Here is a 19658-nt window from a genome sequence, read left to right on the forward strand (position 1 = left end):
CGCTGACATCATTATCGTCATCTCTTGGTATCTTTACGATCCTGGTAAGAGGTCCCTAAATCCTAAACTCGTGGTGCAGACGGAGTTAGACTTAACGCCTGTAGCCTCTCACTGCTGTGCAGCAACACTGGGAAAAGAGCAGGTGGCAGGAGACATCACTGCCCACGTCCTCATGCTAGTCTGAACAGGCATTTCCAGTGCAGCTGATTTAGATATAAACTCTGCCAATGGCAACACATGAAGTGATAGCCGTGTCAAAATTGCCTTAATGCTTTCGTTTCAGTTGAGAGAGGGGAGGGGACGAGAAGGGAGGTGTTAAGTGTGGTAACGGGTGAGAAGAGAAAATTGTTAAATGGGACAACTCGCCACGTGTTAGGAATTTTCAGAGAGGCAGTCTGTTCTACTTTCCGACTTTATGTGACATTAAGAATGGGATATACAGATCTAACAAATTTTTTTAAGACAATGAAACTCTTTGTATCCATAGCGATTGACAAGTCTCATAAACCGCGTGTATATACTCATGTATACATCCTCAGCGCTTAGGTTGTACGGCAGTCCCATTTATTTAGGCATCCATAAATATTTTAAAATGTATTCTGTTGTGAAGGCATTATACGCAAGCAGTCTCAGCTGAATATTCATGACCTATAAATATTTTAGCTCTCATTTCACCAGCTTTCCATTGACTCATCTTATATGGGTGTGTTCGCATGCGTGTATGTGTTAATACCTATGAAGATGATGTTTTCAGTGTTCACTTTGTGCTGCCTGATATCTGCAATCAGTAAAGTAAGGCTTCCTCACATGATGCTGTCAGGTTTCCTCTCACAAAGAAAAAAAATTGCGCACAATTACACGTTCTTTGGTTGTGTGCATGTTTACATTTATGTAGAGAGTCAATATTTACTTCGCTCATGCAACGAGGTCAATGAAAAGAGCAAAGTGATGCATTAATATTTATTGTTTTGTACTTACATAAAACTTACAAGCAAATTGTTTATTTTTGGATCCACAGAGAAGAAGGCTCAGTGCTATGAAAATGAAGCAAGACCTATTTGCAGGCAATGTAATGTTACAAGATTTTTGTCTCCAGCTTCATCCAACTTGCTTAACCGAGCATGTGCTGCCTTGGTCCCGTAGCGTGCCTCCTTAAATGAAATGTTTGCCTCCTTCATGAGAAAACAAGGCAGTTTGGAGTTGTGTTTGCTTTCATTTTGAGAGCATTACGGGCTTATATGTATGTGAACCCCGCTATATAATGGAGCAAACAGTGGGAATGTCACCCAAGCGAGGTATCTATACCATCCATTTCCTCTTTGGAGAGATCTCCGACACAGAAACACACATCACGAGTGTTCACCTAACACACACCCATACGCTCCCGCTGTTTGCCTTCACACATTGCTCTCAAGTGTTCAATGAAAAGATCTACCCCGGGTGACTGAGATTCAGATATGTAAAGATCCATGCAGCAGGCAGCTTCATGGATTTTCAATAGTCTCTTCTCAGCGCGCGTTTTCACTCGGTACTTCCCAGCGACACGATGATCCCCTGCATTTAGCACATTTAAGAAGCTGGGAGCATTAACAGCTTGAGCATAAAACCAAATTTTTCAGAGATGTACTTTGGTCGCAATTAAACACCAACATCGACACACAACATGTGGCGCTCGAAACAGTCTCTTCAGCATGCTCGAGAAAATGAGGAGTTACAATTAACCTCAAACAGCTGGTAACAAGTGACTACGATGCAATTCTCAAGTGTTAAGTTGCACATTGGAGACAAATGAGCCAGAAATAGGTTAAAAAAAACTTGCAAAGTTTGATCATTACAGCCACTGTGAATGGCATTTCTGCTTGGCTCTCCAATTTTTATGGACAGCCATTAGCCGGTTAAGGGTGAACACATCTGTTTCCTGATGCTTTTGTCTAGCTTGACATCTTGGTGTCAAACCCATGAATTATTCAAGCGTCTTAATTAACATAAAGGGTACGATGACGTTAACATGCTGGATAATAAGTGTAAGGTCTGTGCTGAACGAGTATTAGGATTAAACTCTGGTGCACTGACAACACGCTAGTTATAAATATATATGAAAACAACGTATAAATGCCGTTCTGTTGTATTAGTTCATATTGATAAACGTATCAAATTTAATTTTTCCCTTGGGGACCAATAATCTTATGAACTGCCTGTAATATTGTTAAGTGGTGATGATGTAAGTTCTCGTATTGCACAGCAACACTGATATTACAGCACTCTCGCACACATTCACACTCCTGGGTATTGAGTCAATAAATGAAGGCAGCTGCCTCTGACTGCACTTATCAGTCAACATTTATTCCCGGTCCGTCTCCATGTAGCTCCCACTGCATGGTTGTTATCTCAATTTCTTTCTTTTTTTCTGTGCATGATGCTCACAGTGTAGTATACAAAAGGAGCAGTCATTAAAATACCCACACAGCGCAGGCATTCTTTGTAAGTATGAGACACATCTCTCTTTTTTCCGACACCTTTGTCTTCCACTGTGGCTCTCTTTTCTCAGTCACCTGACACGTTGGAACCCCTCGGCTTCTGCATTATAGTATATCAGAAAAATCCCTGACATCTGCAGGTCAGCGTGATCTGCAACACAAAGAAATTAATAACCTGAAGAGTTTATAATGTATGCAACAATACTGCTTTGGTTTGAATAACCACTGAAACACTGTTATTATTCCCAGTCTGTACGACAGCCTGCCCAAAGGACTAGCCAGTGTGTTTGCAGCTGTAGTGTCTATGATTTTACTGCACCAACATCTTTTTTTTTTTTTAATTATTTGTTTAGTTTTTGCTTTTTGATAACATTGTATATATTTTATATATCTCTAAATTCCTTATCTTTGAGTTCACCTCTTTAAATAGATGGATGAGCAGCAAAATATCTTCCTTATAGTAATTAATGATAAGAAGAGTAGTTTGGAGAGCTGCTTTAACACCTGGATGTCTGTGCTGTGACTACACACAGAGCAGTGTGGCAAAGAAAAAAGAACTCAGGAGCTCCCTCTGGTGTTAATACATAAAATATTTCCATAACAGACGAGTGGAAACAGAACGAAACCCAGAATTTCCCAGCTATCAAAGGCTAAAACAGCGGGAACGGAAGGGCTTTTGCAGCTTCTGGAAAACATGGTTTTCTACTAACATAAAGTCCACCCAGTGAGGTGCAGCGAGCCTGTGAAAGAGCGTTAAATCTCATTTAGATATCATTCAGATTTCAGCTTAATTAACCAGTTTGCGTCTCCCTGCCCGTCGCCGCAGATGGCATCAAGGAGTAATGCTTGTATCCCGCACACAGACACACAGACACACGCATGCACAAAGAGGTCTGGTTAAACGATTTCAAAGCTTTCCGAACTTACTGAATAAGACGACTTCGGATTGTGCCTCTGCTTCCCCGGTGTGCAGAGCCATCTAAGATATCACTAGGGGGCATTGTTACACCGCAGGAAAGGCCGCCAATCAAATATAAGTAGATTTCCATGGCAACTACATTTTCTACACTCCTTTATCTGTCGAATATAATCCGTGTGTTTCCACTGTAAGTCAAAACCTTAAGACAGAGTACAGTGTGAACTACCATTGTGAACATCCTTTAAAAGAATGCAAAATGATCAGATTTATCACTTTGAATAATCAGCATTCAACTTGGGTGAAGCGTTGTTTTTTGTTTTTTTTTAAATATACATTGGAAATAATGTTATTATTAGTACTTGGGTCTATACGGACTCAGATGTGGAGAGGTATCAACAGCCCTCGTTTATTTGCAGTGAAGTGTTTTGAGATGGAGAGAAACACAACTCGAGGTCAAGATTACAGGTCAGTGCAGCACAATGGCCCCATAATGGGTGAAAATGTGTGATGTCCTGGCAGTGTTCTGGTGCCTCTCTCAATTGGGGCTGATGTCAAGGTTCAGGACTCAGTGTTCACTGCTGGTTTGAGTGGTAATTGGAATGTAAGCTACTTCTCTATAGCTCTACGATTGAGCTTAGTCCTTATGGGAACAGAGAGTGGCACAAACTTGAAAGTGAAGAGCTCCATTTTCTTCTCTTCTTATTGATCGGGGTGCTGTTTTGTCTTTTTTATTCTCTATTTTTACTTCATGAAGGGCACTAGATTGAGATCAATGTTTTAAAATTATAACATGCTTATTCGTGTTTCCATTAGAAGTGTAAACTTTGGTTTTGTCACAAGGACACAGTGAGGTACCTGCAAATATAAAACTTCTTAAACCTGATTCTGAGTAAGAGTTAACAGATGTGAGAGAGGCAATAATGATGCATCAACACTATGCAGATTGCATATAGTAACACTTTTATTGTATAGTGGGTTTTTCTTAGCATGTGCATGGCAAAATGAGCACAATGAACAAACTGATTTATTGTCTGTTTAGGTTTGGTTAAATGTTCCAGGTGTCTTCAAAACCTTCTGTGTGCAGGGTCACGCAACATGCTTGGCAATCAACAAATCAATCAGATTATTAAATCTGGCACTGGGTGCTCATCTTTTATACAAATATCCAAGAAAGTCTTTGCTTCCTCAAAACTAAAAAAAAAAGATGACATGAACTGTGTGATGTGACAGTCAGCTTTTGATACCTTCACACCAGCCCAGCCTTGACATAAGCATATACTATGCCATGTGTTGTATAATGCAACATACACTTACCATGTGCACCTTGCTAGTACCAACAGGGACCTGGTTTTGCCTTAAGAACTGCCGTAATTCTTTGTGTCATAGATTCAGCAAGCTGCTGGAAACATTCCTCAGAGATTTGGGTCCATGGCATCACACAGTTGAAGCAGATTTGTGGGCTTGCACATCAGTGATGTGAATCTCCTGTTTCACCACATCCCCACGGTGTTCTGTTGCACTCAGATCTGTGGAGACCATTTGAGTACAGTGAACTCAGTCATGTTCAAGAAACCGGTTTGATACGATCCGCACTTTGTGACATCCTGCTGGAAGCAGCCGTCAGAAGATGGGTACACTGTGGTTATAAAAAGATGGACGCGATCAGCAGCAAAACTCAGGTAGGCTGTGGCATTAAAATTATGCTCAGTTGGTACTGAAAAGTCCAAAGTGTACCAAGAAAATATCCCCCACACCACTGAAACACTTATACAAGACAGGATGGATCCATGCTTTCATACTGTTTATGACAGTTTGTGTAGATGCTGTAGCTTATCTGCTTCACGGTTTGATGCCCTTTAAGTTCAGAGAGGCTCTTCATCATACCTCGGTTGTAACAAGTGGTTATTTGAGTTAATATTGCCTATCAGATTGAAGCAGTCTGGCCATTCTCCTCTGACCTCTGGGATCAACAACACATTTTCTCTCAGGGAACTGCAGCCTACTGGATGTTTTCTGTTTTTTGGACCATTCTCTGTAAACCATAGAGATACTCAGACCAACTCTGGTACAAGCAATGCCACTTAAATCTCCTTTCTAAGCTATTCCGATGCACAGCTTGAACTACATGTATACACTGCTTTGATCAGTTTTTTGTGTTAAAGTGTAAAGAACTAAAATAAAATGTCCTTTTAGCACACTTTGAAATTATTTCATTTATTGTTATGCAACAGGACTCAAATGACTTAGCCCAGCGTCGTCACAATAATCATGTTTTATGCTAGAATTTGCCTAAATCAAAGTAACTGATAGATTAAAATGCTCAGAATCCAAAAATTTAATAATTTGAGGAAACTTTAAATTAAACAAACAAAAACATCTAAACACAGTCTGCAGTTTAGTACTTATAATAGCCTTTGTCCACTTGTGTTTATGTCAAAGAATATTCCACACACTCAATAAATAAATAAATAAATAAATCTGTCCAAAATGCTGAATTTGACAAATTTAATTGCATATAAATTTTATATGTCATTTTGTCACATCGGTACAGTCTAAAATGTTGCCTCTAATGGATCCTGGTCAGATGAAATTTACTTGACATTCAGTTTATACCAGGCACATTTTCCTTAATGATTTTATTATATGACTTAAAAAACAAACAAACATTGTTTTCATACATTTCATTTGGACTTAACTCAAAACTACTGCTTGATGTTTGCAGAGAGTAAACAGTATGTTTTTGTTTTTTCAGTGCCTATCTGCACCTCACATTCTTGTTCATGCTCATGAAAAATAACTTCAGGCGACAGTGTCTGTCAAGTGTATGGTTGCAGACAGTTGACACACACAGCCCATCTTTATTTGCATTTGTAACCTGTATTATTCACCTATTACGCTGATATCAGTTGCACGTGGGTGTGGACTAATACTGTACAAACTTTTTAACCTACATCCTCTCTGTGGACATAAAAAGAGCAGGACTGGGCAACTGTATTCTCTAGCGGTATCGACTTCAAATTCAAGCAGGTAAAATGGTTGATATGCGTCGATGGGGAAAGTAAGGTCCACTCAGCAGACATTCACCCTCTTTATATATCGGGAAAGGGCAATTACGTGCATGAATGAGCAGTAATTGTGCTTTGAATTCACCAATAAAGAGACTCAACTGTTTTGAATATTAGAAATGGGCGCCCCGTGTGTGTGCAGGTACAGTATGCGTGGGAGTGACGAACCCGTGGGCTCGGGCTTTTTGCCTCGATTGATTGACATGCCACAGACTCGCGCGCATGCACATGCGGACAAAAATATTTCCCAAGGTTTTCTATACGCGCATATTTAACTCCAAGCCCAGGTGCCGATATATGACAGACAGCAATCCACACACACACACACACACACACACACACACACACACACACACACACACACACACACACACACACGCGCACAGACTCGCTGCTTGTCCTTTGACCTCTGAAGCTTCCAAAATAGAAGAAAGACCTTGTGGAGACTTGTTGCAGTTGTTGACTCCGCACTTCTTGGCTGTCATTCAAAAAAAAAAAAAAGTTTCTCACAAGCGGAGGATGAGGTGGAGGAAAAAAAGTGCGCATGCAGCTAACTTGACGTAAAGTCTTCCAGAGGGAGATGTTTGTCATACCGTCAGCGCTTAATCATAGCGTGGACTAAAAAGTTGTCATCCACTTAAAATGTTAAATAACAGAAGCGCCTACCGTGAAAGCTGAGGTCAAATCCCTGATAGATTGATTCATCACTCCAGCTGCTCTTCTTCGTAGGGGTGAGTAGTAGAACAAAAAATGTGACTGCTTTATGTTATTTTAGTCTGACTTGCGGAAGAAAGAGGCGTTCAGCTTTGTAATAGAGGGATATAATGCGAGAAGAGTGGATGGGCTATTTATCAGTGTTTATATACAGAGGCAGACTTTTAAAAACCTGCACCTTTACCTCAGCATGATACCGGAGCTCAAGTGCCAAATCATGTAGTGAAGATAGAGAGCCACAAATGCCTGCAAAGGTTCTCATTAGACTCTTACCTTCTTACTTTAATGTTAAAGTCACCTGCCCACTTTCCTTACATCTCTTCCAAATGGAGGAAGCTTTACGTGCAAATGGTTCATAGCCAATAAAGGGGGCAAAAGATCCAGCACTGGTACTGGTATCTGATCCGAATTTTGTTTCTATCCCTTGCTATATACATGCACAAGCCTTTTAGTGTCACCCCGTCACACCTAAAGTGCTTTAGAGACAGATACATTTAAATTCCATCTCTCCCCACAAAAAAAACGTAGAAGAAGAAAAAAAAAGGTTCAGAATACGTGAAATAGTGAAAGGTGTGTTGCGTTGTATCATTTATCTATTTATTGTGGAAATTAAGCCATTTAGTGGTCATTAAATGTTTAAAATGCACAAATTGATGTTGATTCATCTCATAAATCATGGCACCCCCTAAATAAGCTACCTTTATAGGTTAAAAATATTGCAGTCAGATCCGTACTAAAATTTGTAGTATGGCCCAGTAGTGCGTTTCACTCTCTGTTACTCGGTTACTACGCCTCTGAGAGGGTGAGGAGCAGTGGTGGGTTAGTGGGTGAGTCGCCCAGAGCATTAGCCAGGCTTAGTCCTGTGAAGCTGGCCTATTCAGGACTCTGCAGCTTTGTCATGGTGAAATGGGTCGCATCTCTTTCTTTGCGTGACCCAACATGACTGAAATGTGGTAATTGGGGAATCCTGCGGTCCTCACTCCCTGTGGTGATGTTTGTACAAAGCTTTCAATAAAGTAATTTACAGTAGAACAGGCTGTGGCACGAGAACAGGGTCAGCTTTTAATTTTAAAAAAACATCCTGTGTTGCGATTGTTGTCAGCTTTTACAGATTTTTCTCGCGTGTCAAGGGTCCTGTAGTCTCAGCCGATGGAAACACACACTGTGAATATGTGCATACAGATGCTCTTTGCAGATGTCTTTACTGTTTCTGTTTGGAAATGTGAAACACACGCACACACGCACACACGCACACACGCAAACGCACACACGAATGTGACAACAATGTTGTTTGGTCTGTCTGATGGGTGGCCTCCAATCAATCATAAGGAGACATATTTATGTGTACAGTAGCAACTACTATATATCTCTCTTTTTTAATGAAGACCATCTTTACAGGACAAATCATAATTTTGATGACCACCGCAGATAGGACAACATTTTCCAAGATGTAGAAATCACCCATGACTGGTTACCTTATGACTAATGACAGAATTCAGCCTCCGGTGCTCTACATCCTCAAGTCCAGCTGCAGATTTTTAACCTTCAACAGTAGGGTAAGCAGTTTATACTGAAAAAATATTTACTGGTCAAACAAAACCAGACATTCGATTTTCTCACATTTAGAAACATAAAAAATTTCAAACACCCACTGCAGTTTCCCTGAATCCAAACTGAAGCTTGCATTTGATGTTTTTTATGCAGTCAAAGTCAAAGATCCTCAGTTCAGGATAGAATTTTGGTGAAGAAACGACTGCAAACAATACACTGATCAAACTAGTCAGTTCAATTTTCTATTGTTGGCTCAAACAGTGCACAGAAACACTCAGTTATTTTGGCTCTTCCCAGTTTAGTTTTTTTTTTTATCATCCAGGTTGTTTTAAATAAATGCTTCCAGAACAACATGAATTGAACCTTCCACATTCATGACTCACCGGCATTTTCTGGTTTATTACAAGCACAGAAAGGATGGTAAATTTGAAATGTCAGATGGTGAGTGGTTTTTCTGAGTGCACTTATTGTGAAGCAAGTGACTGAATGCAAACTGATGGTGGATTCATGCAGGAAATGTCATAACACTTTGACACTGTGAAATAAAAATCAAAACTTTCAAAAGCAAACACGGGAGCTCCACAGTGGCACCAATGAGACACCATAAATGAAACGGAGTGCCAGGAAAGCACCTCCTGCTCCTGCTTTTCACTTCACAGGTTGTACAATACATTGTCACCCCGGTACCGGCATTTCAGCATGTGTTGTAACATGCTAGGTATGTTGTCTCCACCTATCTCAGCTACCTTTTGAGGCAAAAGACGAGATAATTGCTTTTTGGCAACCTACATAACCCTCTACTGCATACATATACTCTACTGCATTGTATAATTGGAGCCTGCTGCATTAGTAAATCATGTCCTTCTATTCAGAGGCTGAAACTTGACAGAGACACCTCCATAACTCTGTAACATACACATTTTATTGACTTAATGTTACACTCTAATATCCTGTTGTACATGGCATATGTTTCCAACAGTCAGCTGTTGCTTTATAGATCGCGTGGATTTAATATCTTGCCAAATGTGTTGTGACAGAACAGAGTATATTTAGCTGCCGTCAGCATTTGAGCAGCTCATGGTTATCCATTAGAAGCAGATAGTTTAATGTAAGAGCCTTACCAGGCAGGGGGTGAATTTCTCAGCCACTTAATCAGTGATGCATGGGGAAGAGTAAAACTCCATGCCAGTCACTTATAGTCAACAAAATTATGGTATCAACATGAGGCCACTGCTTGAATGACTATAACATAACCCAATAATCAAATTTAATGGTAGAACAGACCTGATTACTAATGGCTTTGCTTTTCTGTCGCTTCCAGAGACATTTCAGGCAGTTTAATGTGCGCGTTTCTTGTTTTCAACAGAAATTGATTTCTGTTTTGAAGCTGCTGATGAGGCGGTTGGAGATTGCCATTGTGAGAAAGTGAAAGAACAAAGTCAAACAAAATTTTCAGATCTGCGATTAGCTGTTTATCATAATGGTCTTTGTGACTTAATGGGCAGAAGATGTTAAATGGTTTTGTGTGCACAGCTATGCAGCCACAGTAAATTGTAAACTAATAAATTCTTTGCTGCATAAGTTAAGTTACAGATAATTCACAGAAGGCTTCAAACAATTCATCTGTTTGAGGGGAACAAATTAAAGTTACTGTTTTAAAGTAGATGGCAAAGGCAGCAGGATCCATCCATTCGCTTCCGCTTGTCCTTTTCAGGGTCGCGGGAGCCTATCCCAGCTGTCATAGGGCGAGAGGCAGGGTACACCCTGGACAGGTTGCCAGTCTGCCGCAGGGCCAACACACAGGGACAGACAACCATTCGCACTCACATTCACACCTAGTGACAATTTGGATTATCCAATTAACCTATCCCCACAAGCTGCATGTCTTTGGACGGTGGGAGGAAGCCGGAGTACCCGGAGAGAACCCACGCAAGCACGGGGAGAACATGCAAACTCCACACAGAAAGACCCCGGCCTGATGGTGGAATTGAACTCAGGACCTTCTTGCTGTGCGGCAACAGTGCTAACCACCGCGCCACCGTGCTGCCCAGGCAGCAGGATACTGCAGCAAAAAGGAATGTGAACGAAACAGGGATGTTTACTATCCTAGAGAAGCACAGCGATCACATCTTTTGCATATTAGTAGACTCAGAGAACACGTTTGTGCGGATTCACTGGTAATCTGAGAATACTGCATATATGAATAAATTAAGAGGAGCATGTGTGTGTCTGTATGCTTCTGAACTTGTTCTTTAGAATAGAGAATGAAGATAACAGCTGTGAGAATAGTGTCTTGATTGATCTTGGCAGGTTTAACTAATGCTTTGTGCAAACTGTATTTGTATATTTTTCTTGCATTTGATTCACTATCGAGTACCACGGCGCCATACGCGATCTGTGCACAGCCTTTGATACAAAACAAATCGAACAAAGAAAATGAAAGAAAACCTCTGAAAGAGGTTTTTAAAGTTTGACAAAGGTGGCTCTTTTTGCTGAAAGTATTAGTTTTTGTGTCGCAATTTCCAAAGGACAGGCAGACGTTGCCTTTAAACTTGGTCGATAATTTAGTTCTGCTTCGTTGTTCCACGTTAATTAGAAGATGACCACTGAAGATGCACTACAGCTCTGTGCGTATTTGGTGGGGGAATTTATTGCTTTGCTCCAAGGACAGCCAGTCCACCTTTGGAATGCTTGTAAAATATTTACAGCAGGCACTGACACAGGGAGTCACTGCGCATCAACACAGTGGTTTAAAATAGCGGGGGCACTGCAGCGTGAGAAACTGATTGTGTCTTCAGATTGTCTATCTTGCCATCTATTTAAACAATTGGTGACAGCTTTTGCAGGCATCAAACTTTCACTCATCATGGGATAAAGCTTTTATTCTCTGGAAATCCCTTACAAATTCCCAGTAAATCTTCCCGACATAGATACCAGTATTTCTGTTACCATGGTTGTTTGGCTTTCTGCCTTTCAGCTCTGGCAGTTCCTAACTACCAGGAGCAAAGGTCATGACTGCTCCAGCCGACAAATGTTGGGTGAAATCAACGCCTCACGCAGGGGGCACAAATAACTTTGGACCCCGTCTAAATTGGAGCAACTGATACTTCTACACGAGAAGGTTGGGATGATCTGGCTTTGAGAGCGGTCACGAAGGCTGTGCTCAGCCTACTTTAACCCCCCATGCCGCACCTTCAAGAGTTTTTCGACAAGTTCAGTTGACAATAGGATGAATTCCTTCCAGTGAGTGGGGTGCATGGTGTGTTGGCACTTGAAATGCTCTTCACAGCATTCTGTTGGACTCTCGCTTTTGAACACTGCCCTCACTGTTAAACCCCTTTTCCAGGACAAAAACATACTTTTAGACAGAAGGGACAAAAATAAGATGCGCCATCTTCAGCACATCGCCCTGTTGACTGGGACAGCGTGTTCCTGTTCCCGGCTATGAAGTAAACATCCTCTCTATGTGTGGCCGCCTCCAGCAAAATATATCATTGGAGTTTTGTTGTTTTCCTGGAACCTGGAGAGAGATGTGCACCTTTAGATAGACTTCAGCAAAGTTAGGGCATATCACAAAACCAAAACAAAGTCTGAGATTGCACTTGGGTCACAAATGTGAAAATGTAGAGTGCTTTTGTTGAACAGGAGTCAAGAAAATTTGCCTATGACACATACCTTCTGTGTTCTTACATGTTGCCCTGCTTTGAGACTGATTTACATGAGCCAGGACAAGTTCACACTACACAACAAGAAGGCTGAAAGCAATTCTTTTAGACTTCATTCTTCTCTACTCACATGACTCATTTATTTGGCAGTATTCCTTGATGTTCACAAAAAGGATAGACTTTTGTGAAAGGAATATTTACAATGCTCTATATTAAAGATTGTGTGTAAATAAAAGCCACTGTTTTATCAGGTTTCCCTCCAATTAGTAGTAACTCTATATCATTTGATTACTATTTCTTATTTATGTGTTAAAATAATTATCATTTGATTATAATCACATAGTTGTAGCTGGTCAGCATGGGGCCCATTTTATTTAAAGTGGGAAATCTACAAATCTACAACCATTTCAACATTTTCAAATCTAAGGTAAGGTAATTAAAGGTAATTAAAGCATTTTTAGATGATGAAAATAGTCAAGGTTTGCACTGAAAGAGCTAGTGAGGATAACCAGTAACAGAGGCCAGTGACTGTTTGTCCCAACTAACTGTTCAGTTGATTGCAGTAAACGCCTAATGTCATTATTGCTAATTAATGTTATTACCATATATTAAAATTAAACTCAGGGGCTTCTTTAATATTCAAAAGCAGTGATGCCTTTCAGAGTTTAACTGCTCTGTGCACATTACAACAGTAATACCACAGTATGCAATAATAATACTTTTTTGCAATAATCGTTATCTTTCCCAGGTTTCTGAAATATTAAGCTCTCCATTTGTTGCAAAGATTAGCTTTGACCATAACATTCAGTGCAATAATTTCACTAACAACAGTCCTGAACTCAGTGTCTGTCTTTTCCGCCTGCTGGAATTCAATTCAAATGCTAATGAGCAGAATTCCCATGGATTTCTCTCTCCTGTGCCATAGATATCACCTCCCCAAAACTCAACAACACAGCCCCCCTGCTTTCTTTCTGTTTTTGTCTCTCTCGTACTCTCTAACTTTCATTCTTTGTCCGGGTCGAAACCTTGCTCACAGCAATCTGGCACTAAACTGGTAGTACCCAGCGCTACCTTTCCGGCAGGTATTAATATGCATATGCATCACCATCAGTCATGCAGCGGCTCTGAAAAATCAACTGCTATTTTCCTTCTTGCCAGAGATGCTACTTTCCCATGAAGATAAGATGGCTTAATATTTCTATTCAGATAAAATTTTTCTTTTGGGGGACATAATTTATTTATTTATGGTGGAGAAATCCCCTAAAACTCCAGTGCAAAAAGACTGTGGCTCACATTTGCTACTTAAAAAAATGACAGTTATAGCAATAAATTTCTTTTAGACCTGTTTAATTGTATGAAAATGGTGATTGTGTATCCTCCACAGTTATTCACTGTTTGACTTTTTCATCATGAGCTATTGCCAAAACTGAATAAACAGCACTAGTAACCATATGACTACTGTCCATGGGCTCCACCTAACTGTAATTGTAGCAGTAACATGTGTTTTAAAATGTGTACTTGTAACTACTTAAAAAAGCTATTAAAACTGTCAGACTTCTTTCTTCATGGCAATATTTTGTGCTACCTTGAAGTCTCATTTTTCACTGCTAAGCTACCAGAGTGCTTCCTCAGTCCTAGTAGTAACCTTGTGTGAGAAGTGGAGGTATTTGCTAATTGCGAGCTAGCAGAGTCGCTTGGGGGGATGTTGCAATCTCTGAGGTGCAGTTATGAGACTTCACTTGATACTTGGCTCTGAATGTGGGACGAGCCGCCCTGGTTTTAATCACAGCTTGCCAACTTGTTGAGTCTTTGTTGAAACATTTACTATTCTGATTGCTGTTGTCACATGTTACGCGGCGCACCTGTTCGTGACTGAAAGACGCAAAGCAGTGTGTCGTCTTCATATAAACTAATGTGGGTGGAGGGTAAAGGTAGCGTCGTGTCTGTCTGTTCTTTTTTGTCTATCTTCTGGCGCTTTCCTCTACACACCAGCTCCCAAACTTCCGACCTAACACAGAAGAGCCCCTAAAACACTCTTTAATGGACCCTTTCAATTGGACGCACAAACCAGAACAAACACTTTCATTCATGGTGTTCCAAAAATGCTAATGAAGCAAGGCCCTGACACTTTCACAGGGGTACCCCTGTCATGAGCCTGTGTTAGACAGCAGTGATGCTTTTGCTCAGACAGAGAGATGCAAGGTACAGCTCTTATGGTAGTTGTCCCAACAGTAACTTAAACCTACCAAGGCAAACGATCTTCTCAAGTGCACCTGGCTCTGAGCCATGGCATATATGGAAGAAATCAGGGGAAAAACCAGATTGAAATTCTGAAGAACTAATTGTCGCCTTTTCTCAAACAATTCTTGAAATTCCCCAGTTGCCTTTTACGCTGTCAACGATGTGGACAGTGCCAAGAATTTCTATATGTCATAGTTGAGATACGTAACATTTTCCAGGGGATCGCTGTATGCAAGTGACAGCCAACATTTGGTGATGATCTTCATACCTCAGCAGATAACTGCATGTGCTGCTGTGCTGCACTCACCAAGCTGCAGAGAAGACCATGGATTCCCAAGTGTGGTCAAAGTCCATTAATCTGCAGGTTGAGAGACTTCTCATCATTTAATCGATGATATACACTAACCGGACACATTATTAGGTACACCTGTTCATTAACACAAATATCGAATCACTCAATCATATGACAGCAACTTTATGCATTAAGCCATGTAGACATCGTCAAGATAATCTGCTGTAGCTCAAACTGAGCATCAGAAAGGGGAACAAAGGTAATTTAAGTAACTTTATATTCACATGTAGTGCTTTTCTACTCTTCCGGAGTACTCAAAGCACGCTATGCAACATGCCACATTCACCCATTCACACAAGCACTGTCTTCTATGCTTTTTAAGTGCTTACTAACTACCATTCACAAACACTCCGATGGCTGCACTCATGCAACTTGAGCCAGAGATCGAACCACTAACCATCTGATCAGTAGGTGACCTGCTCTACCTCCTGAGCTACATTACAACTAAGGTGATTTCCCCATATAATTAATTATCCTAGAGTTTACAGAGAAGGGCCCAAAAGAGAAAAGTTCGCTTGGTGAAAAGATGGCTTTGAGGGAACAGTAACTCAAATAACAGCCAAGCTATGCAGAAGAGCATCTCCAAACACAAATGGACTATGGCAGCAGAAGACCACACTGCGTGCCCTAAGCTAAGAACTGAAGCTGCAAATCACGCAGGCTCACCCAAAATTAATGGACTTCTGCATTTTGATGGTAGGGTCAGAGTTTGACATAAATAACATGAAATCATGGATCCATCCTGCCTTGTATTAATGGTTCAAGCTGATGCTGGTTGTGCAGTGGTGTGGGGGAAAGTCTTGGCTCACTTTAGACCCCTTAGTACTAAATGAGCATAATTTAAATGCCACAGTCTAACTGAGTTGTTGTAGTCCATAACCATCCCTTTATGATCACAGTGTATCAGTCCAATGATGGCTGCTTCCAGCAGGATAGCTGACCATGTTGCAAAGCTCAGATTACCTCAAACTGGTTTCCTAAACAAGACAGAACATTGAGTGTACTGAAATGCCCATAACAGTCACCAAATGCACATTATTTACATTTTACCCAGCATCTTACTTGGACAAGTACAAACCTCGATTTTCAAAATCAGATTGCATTTGACTGAAAGTGATCACCACGTGAAGTAGACGACGATAACATCTTTTTCGGTTGGTTTCTAAATAGCTTTGTAGTTTTCTAACTGAGTTACTGGGATCCGCAGATTTCTGCGGTATAGGTTTGAGGGAAAACTTCGAAGTGACTCGTGAGCCTTATTCTCTTGACATGTTGCAGCAGATGCTTTGAAACTCATTTATTTCCAGCTCATCAACAATAGGCAGACAACTAATTTATTTCTGATGAGTTTCTCACGAGTGAATTCTTTTTTAAATTAGTTGATACATAATAAATTACCTTTGCTTGTGGTATTTGTTTATTTTTTGGCTGTTATAGATATAATCCACGTTCTGTGCTGGTTACTCATGTCACTTCTTATTCTCACACACATATGAAAGTGACCTGAACTGTGTCTGTGAATGCTTTTCTTAACTGAGGAGGCTGCGGGCTGAATTTGTTTGAAGCGAGATAGAATAATTTATGTTTTTAAAAATGATACAAAGATTGCTGTTTTAACAGCCAGAAACTGTGTTTTGAGTCTTTAAAAGGCGAGGTGAGAGGTGATGTTGAGTAGAGTGAGAGTGTCCGCAATTATGTGTTCATCCTACAAGATGAGGCAAGTTTCATTCTTCTGTGAGGATTTATTACTTTGTCTGTGGAACTGATTTCTTTTTACACTTACAAACAGTGGATCCATATGGATCCATCACAAAATACTTGATGCACTATGACAAAACTACAGATTGAATACACATATTCTCTGGCATTTCAAAAAGAATTAATTATGACTGAAAACCACATTCTCATTTGTTACTTTCTTTCACAAACAGTGACAGCAATGTGTTTATGGGTCACTGGAAACATTGCTTTGAATGAAATGAAATTTGCTGCCAATGTGAATTATGTGTTCTCCCAATAGCTAAAAAAAAAGCCACAGTGACACCTAAAACTGAGTTGATCATTTTTAGTACATTACAAACAGAAGCCAATAGGGGCATATTAAATGATTTCCTTCTAATGTCTTCAATAATAGTAATTCTGTTGTAATATAGAAACATATAATGTCAAAAGTTGGTCAGAATGTAAACATTGTGCTTTAACTGACAACTTTTGCAAGTTTGTTAAGCAAACTAACGAAGGACAGCTGCTGCACAGATGACTGTTTTGAAGCAAAAACTCTTACAAGACTTTACTAACCCAGCTAAATACCACTTTAGGCCTTCGAGATTATCCCATAAACTAATTACCGGCTTAGTTCAGACAACAGAGCACAACACTGCTCCTTTATCTGCCTCTCTGCAACGGTGATGAACAATGTTTTGAGATGAAGACAGGTTTGATGAGGTCTTCTTGTGGCCTGACTGTCTGAAGGGAGGAAGTTGAGTGTGGCAGCTTGTCTCCAAACTGTCTGTCTCTTTGCTGCTAGCTATGGAAACTGATTAAGCTTCTGAATGCCACCCTTTGTCACCCTACAACTGCAAGGGACATATTTCAATAGTGATTCATGTTCTTTTATAGGCTGTCTCACTCAGAGGACTTTGACTTTTTCTATGAATGGAAATTCAGTTTATCTAGCAGTTTTTTAAAGAAAACACATCATTTCTATTGAGATGAAAGATCTGCAAATGAACTATCCTGCGCATAGTGAAATTTAAAGACTGTGGGTTGAGTATTAGGAATTTATAATCCTTATAGCGTGCGTGGAATGCGTGCCATTTGCGTGCCAGGCTAGCTCTTGTTTATTGAGGCAGCTCTTCACATGTCACTCCACAAATCACTGTGTTCCACAGCGGGAAGCACTTAAAGCACAACTGAGTGAGCTTGGCAGCACTTTCATGAGCAACACACACTCATCAGGCCTGCGCAAAGCACATGTGCTTTGCAAGTTACATTCACATTAGGCAGTGACGCAAGGAAACCTCTGTTGTGGTGCTAAACTGAATGAGCATGTGTTAATGACTGAAAATCTGTGTGGTGTTTGAAATTTCAGAACAAATCTGCGGAGGAGATGAATTTCAGGAAACGAGCACAAAGACAAGTGTGTTTACAGGAGAGTGATTAATAGCACAAGGAGCATTTTTATGTGTAACTTGCCACGTGCCTTTGTATGCATTACAATGTTTTTTTTGTAGCTTTTTCTAGTTTCGAATGTGAGCTGCTGCACATCTGTGGTTTTAAACCTGTTATGCCTGTATAGAGTGTAAAGCGGAGAGCTCCGGCCTCTTTACATAACACCGGCAGCACAGGTTTGATGTGGAAATGTTTGATGTATGTCAGGGAGCTGTTTGTGTGAATTCCGGGCATAGATGATTACCGGCATGTTTAATTGCTTGAAGGACTTAAAGTGAAACGATGAAACGAACAAGTTACTACAGATCAACGCTTTGAATGTGGAGGTAGGAGCAGGCACGTTGTTGCTGTTGACAGGGGAAACAGGTCAGTTATGGCCACATTACATATCACTAATGCTAATATTGTATCACAGCCACTTTGAGCTGGAACTGTACCAGTTTACTGGTGAGTACAGGTAGTTTTTAAGATGGCTCTGTATTTTTGAATACATTTTTTTGTTTTTTAATACTATTACAGCTGGAACGAGTGGCCTACCAATACTTACCCATCAGCGAGATTGAGTAGGTAAAGAAATCATAGAAAGAAACCAGTCATTATCTGAAGAGATCTCAGGTTTTGTCATAATTGTGGACAGTTGAAATATCAGTTCCACTTCCACAAAACATTGCTTACACTTATTTTGTCTGGGTGTTAGTTTTTTTTCTCCAATTTTGTAGATCAAACTCTAAACAATCTGAATAGAACGGCAGCTTGGGTTAGTTATAATAGTTAATCTAACCAAATAACTATTATTTACTATGAAATCAAAGGTACTCTGTAACATAGTAGTTCTGATTCAAATATTCTTCATGATTATATTGTTTTCTGAAGAAGTTGTTTGCCAGCAGATGTTCGTCAGAAACCCGATAGCTGCCATTTCAATGCTGACAGCAAAACTAGTCATGCTTTCCTGTGCGCTTTTGTCACCTGACACACTGAAATTGTAACTCAACATCTAAGAATGTGAAAGAATGAGTTACAATCTTAGCTGCCGTTGCGACTTAAAGCATAGGTGTGCCTCTCTTCGATGATACTCATTGTATGCACGTCACAGACATGTATTGTTGTTTTAACCTAGTCATCTCGTACTACGCGCCCTGCTCCATTATTGTATGTCAAGCTTTTTTGAAGGCAAGTTTGTTTGGTAGATATTTTGCAATTACCATGAAGTCTGTAGAAAGAAGCCTTGTAATTATCAGAATGGACATGCATTATGACAAAGGTACTGGGGAGGGCTACGCTGCAGGGAACCGAAAGTCTCCTTAAAACATGAAAGGGTGGAATTTGCAAATGACGTGTTTCTGTCGTTTGTTTTAAAAGCGATGCGTGGATTTAACAAACACAGTGAAGCTGGTCATGAGCAGAGACTCTGAAAACACTTTTTTTGTCCATTCTCCTGGAACGCTCTTTATTTATTTGTGTAGGAGCTTTGCTAAGCTGAGTCATTTATGGAGTGGGCTA

General features: G+C 40.3%; 1 protein-coding gene across 1 annotated transcript in view; it reads left to right on the forward strand.

Moving 5' to 3' along the window:
• Positions 1–10791: 10791 nt before the first annotated feature.
• The window catches only part of LOC102307264 (neural cell adhesion molecule L1-like protein), a gene marked incomplete at its 3' end in the record, with an annotated part of 30752 nt that continues 21885 nt past the window's right edge, over positions 10792–19658 (forward strand). The window contains 1 exon segment of the mRNA XM_042228613.1: positions 10792–18521.

The sequence above is a fragment of the Haplochromis burtoni genome, unplaced genomic scaffold, assembly GCF_018398535.1.
Source record: "Haplochromis burtoni strain Fernald_Lab_line unplaced genomic scaffold, NCSU_Asbu1 Contig_9, whole genome shotgun sequence".
Taxonomy (NCBI): domain Eukaryota; kingdom Metazoa; phylum Chordata; class Actinopteri; order Cichliformes; family Cichlidae; genus Haplochromis; species Haplochromis burtoni.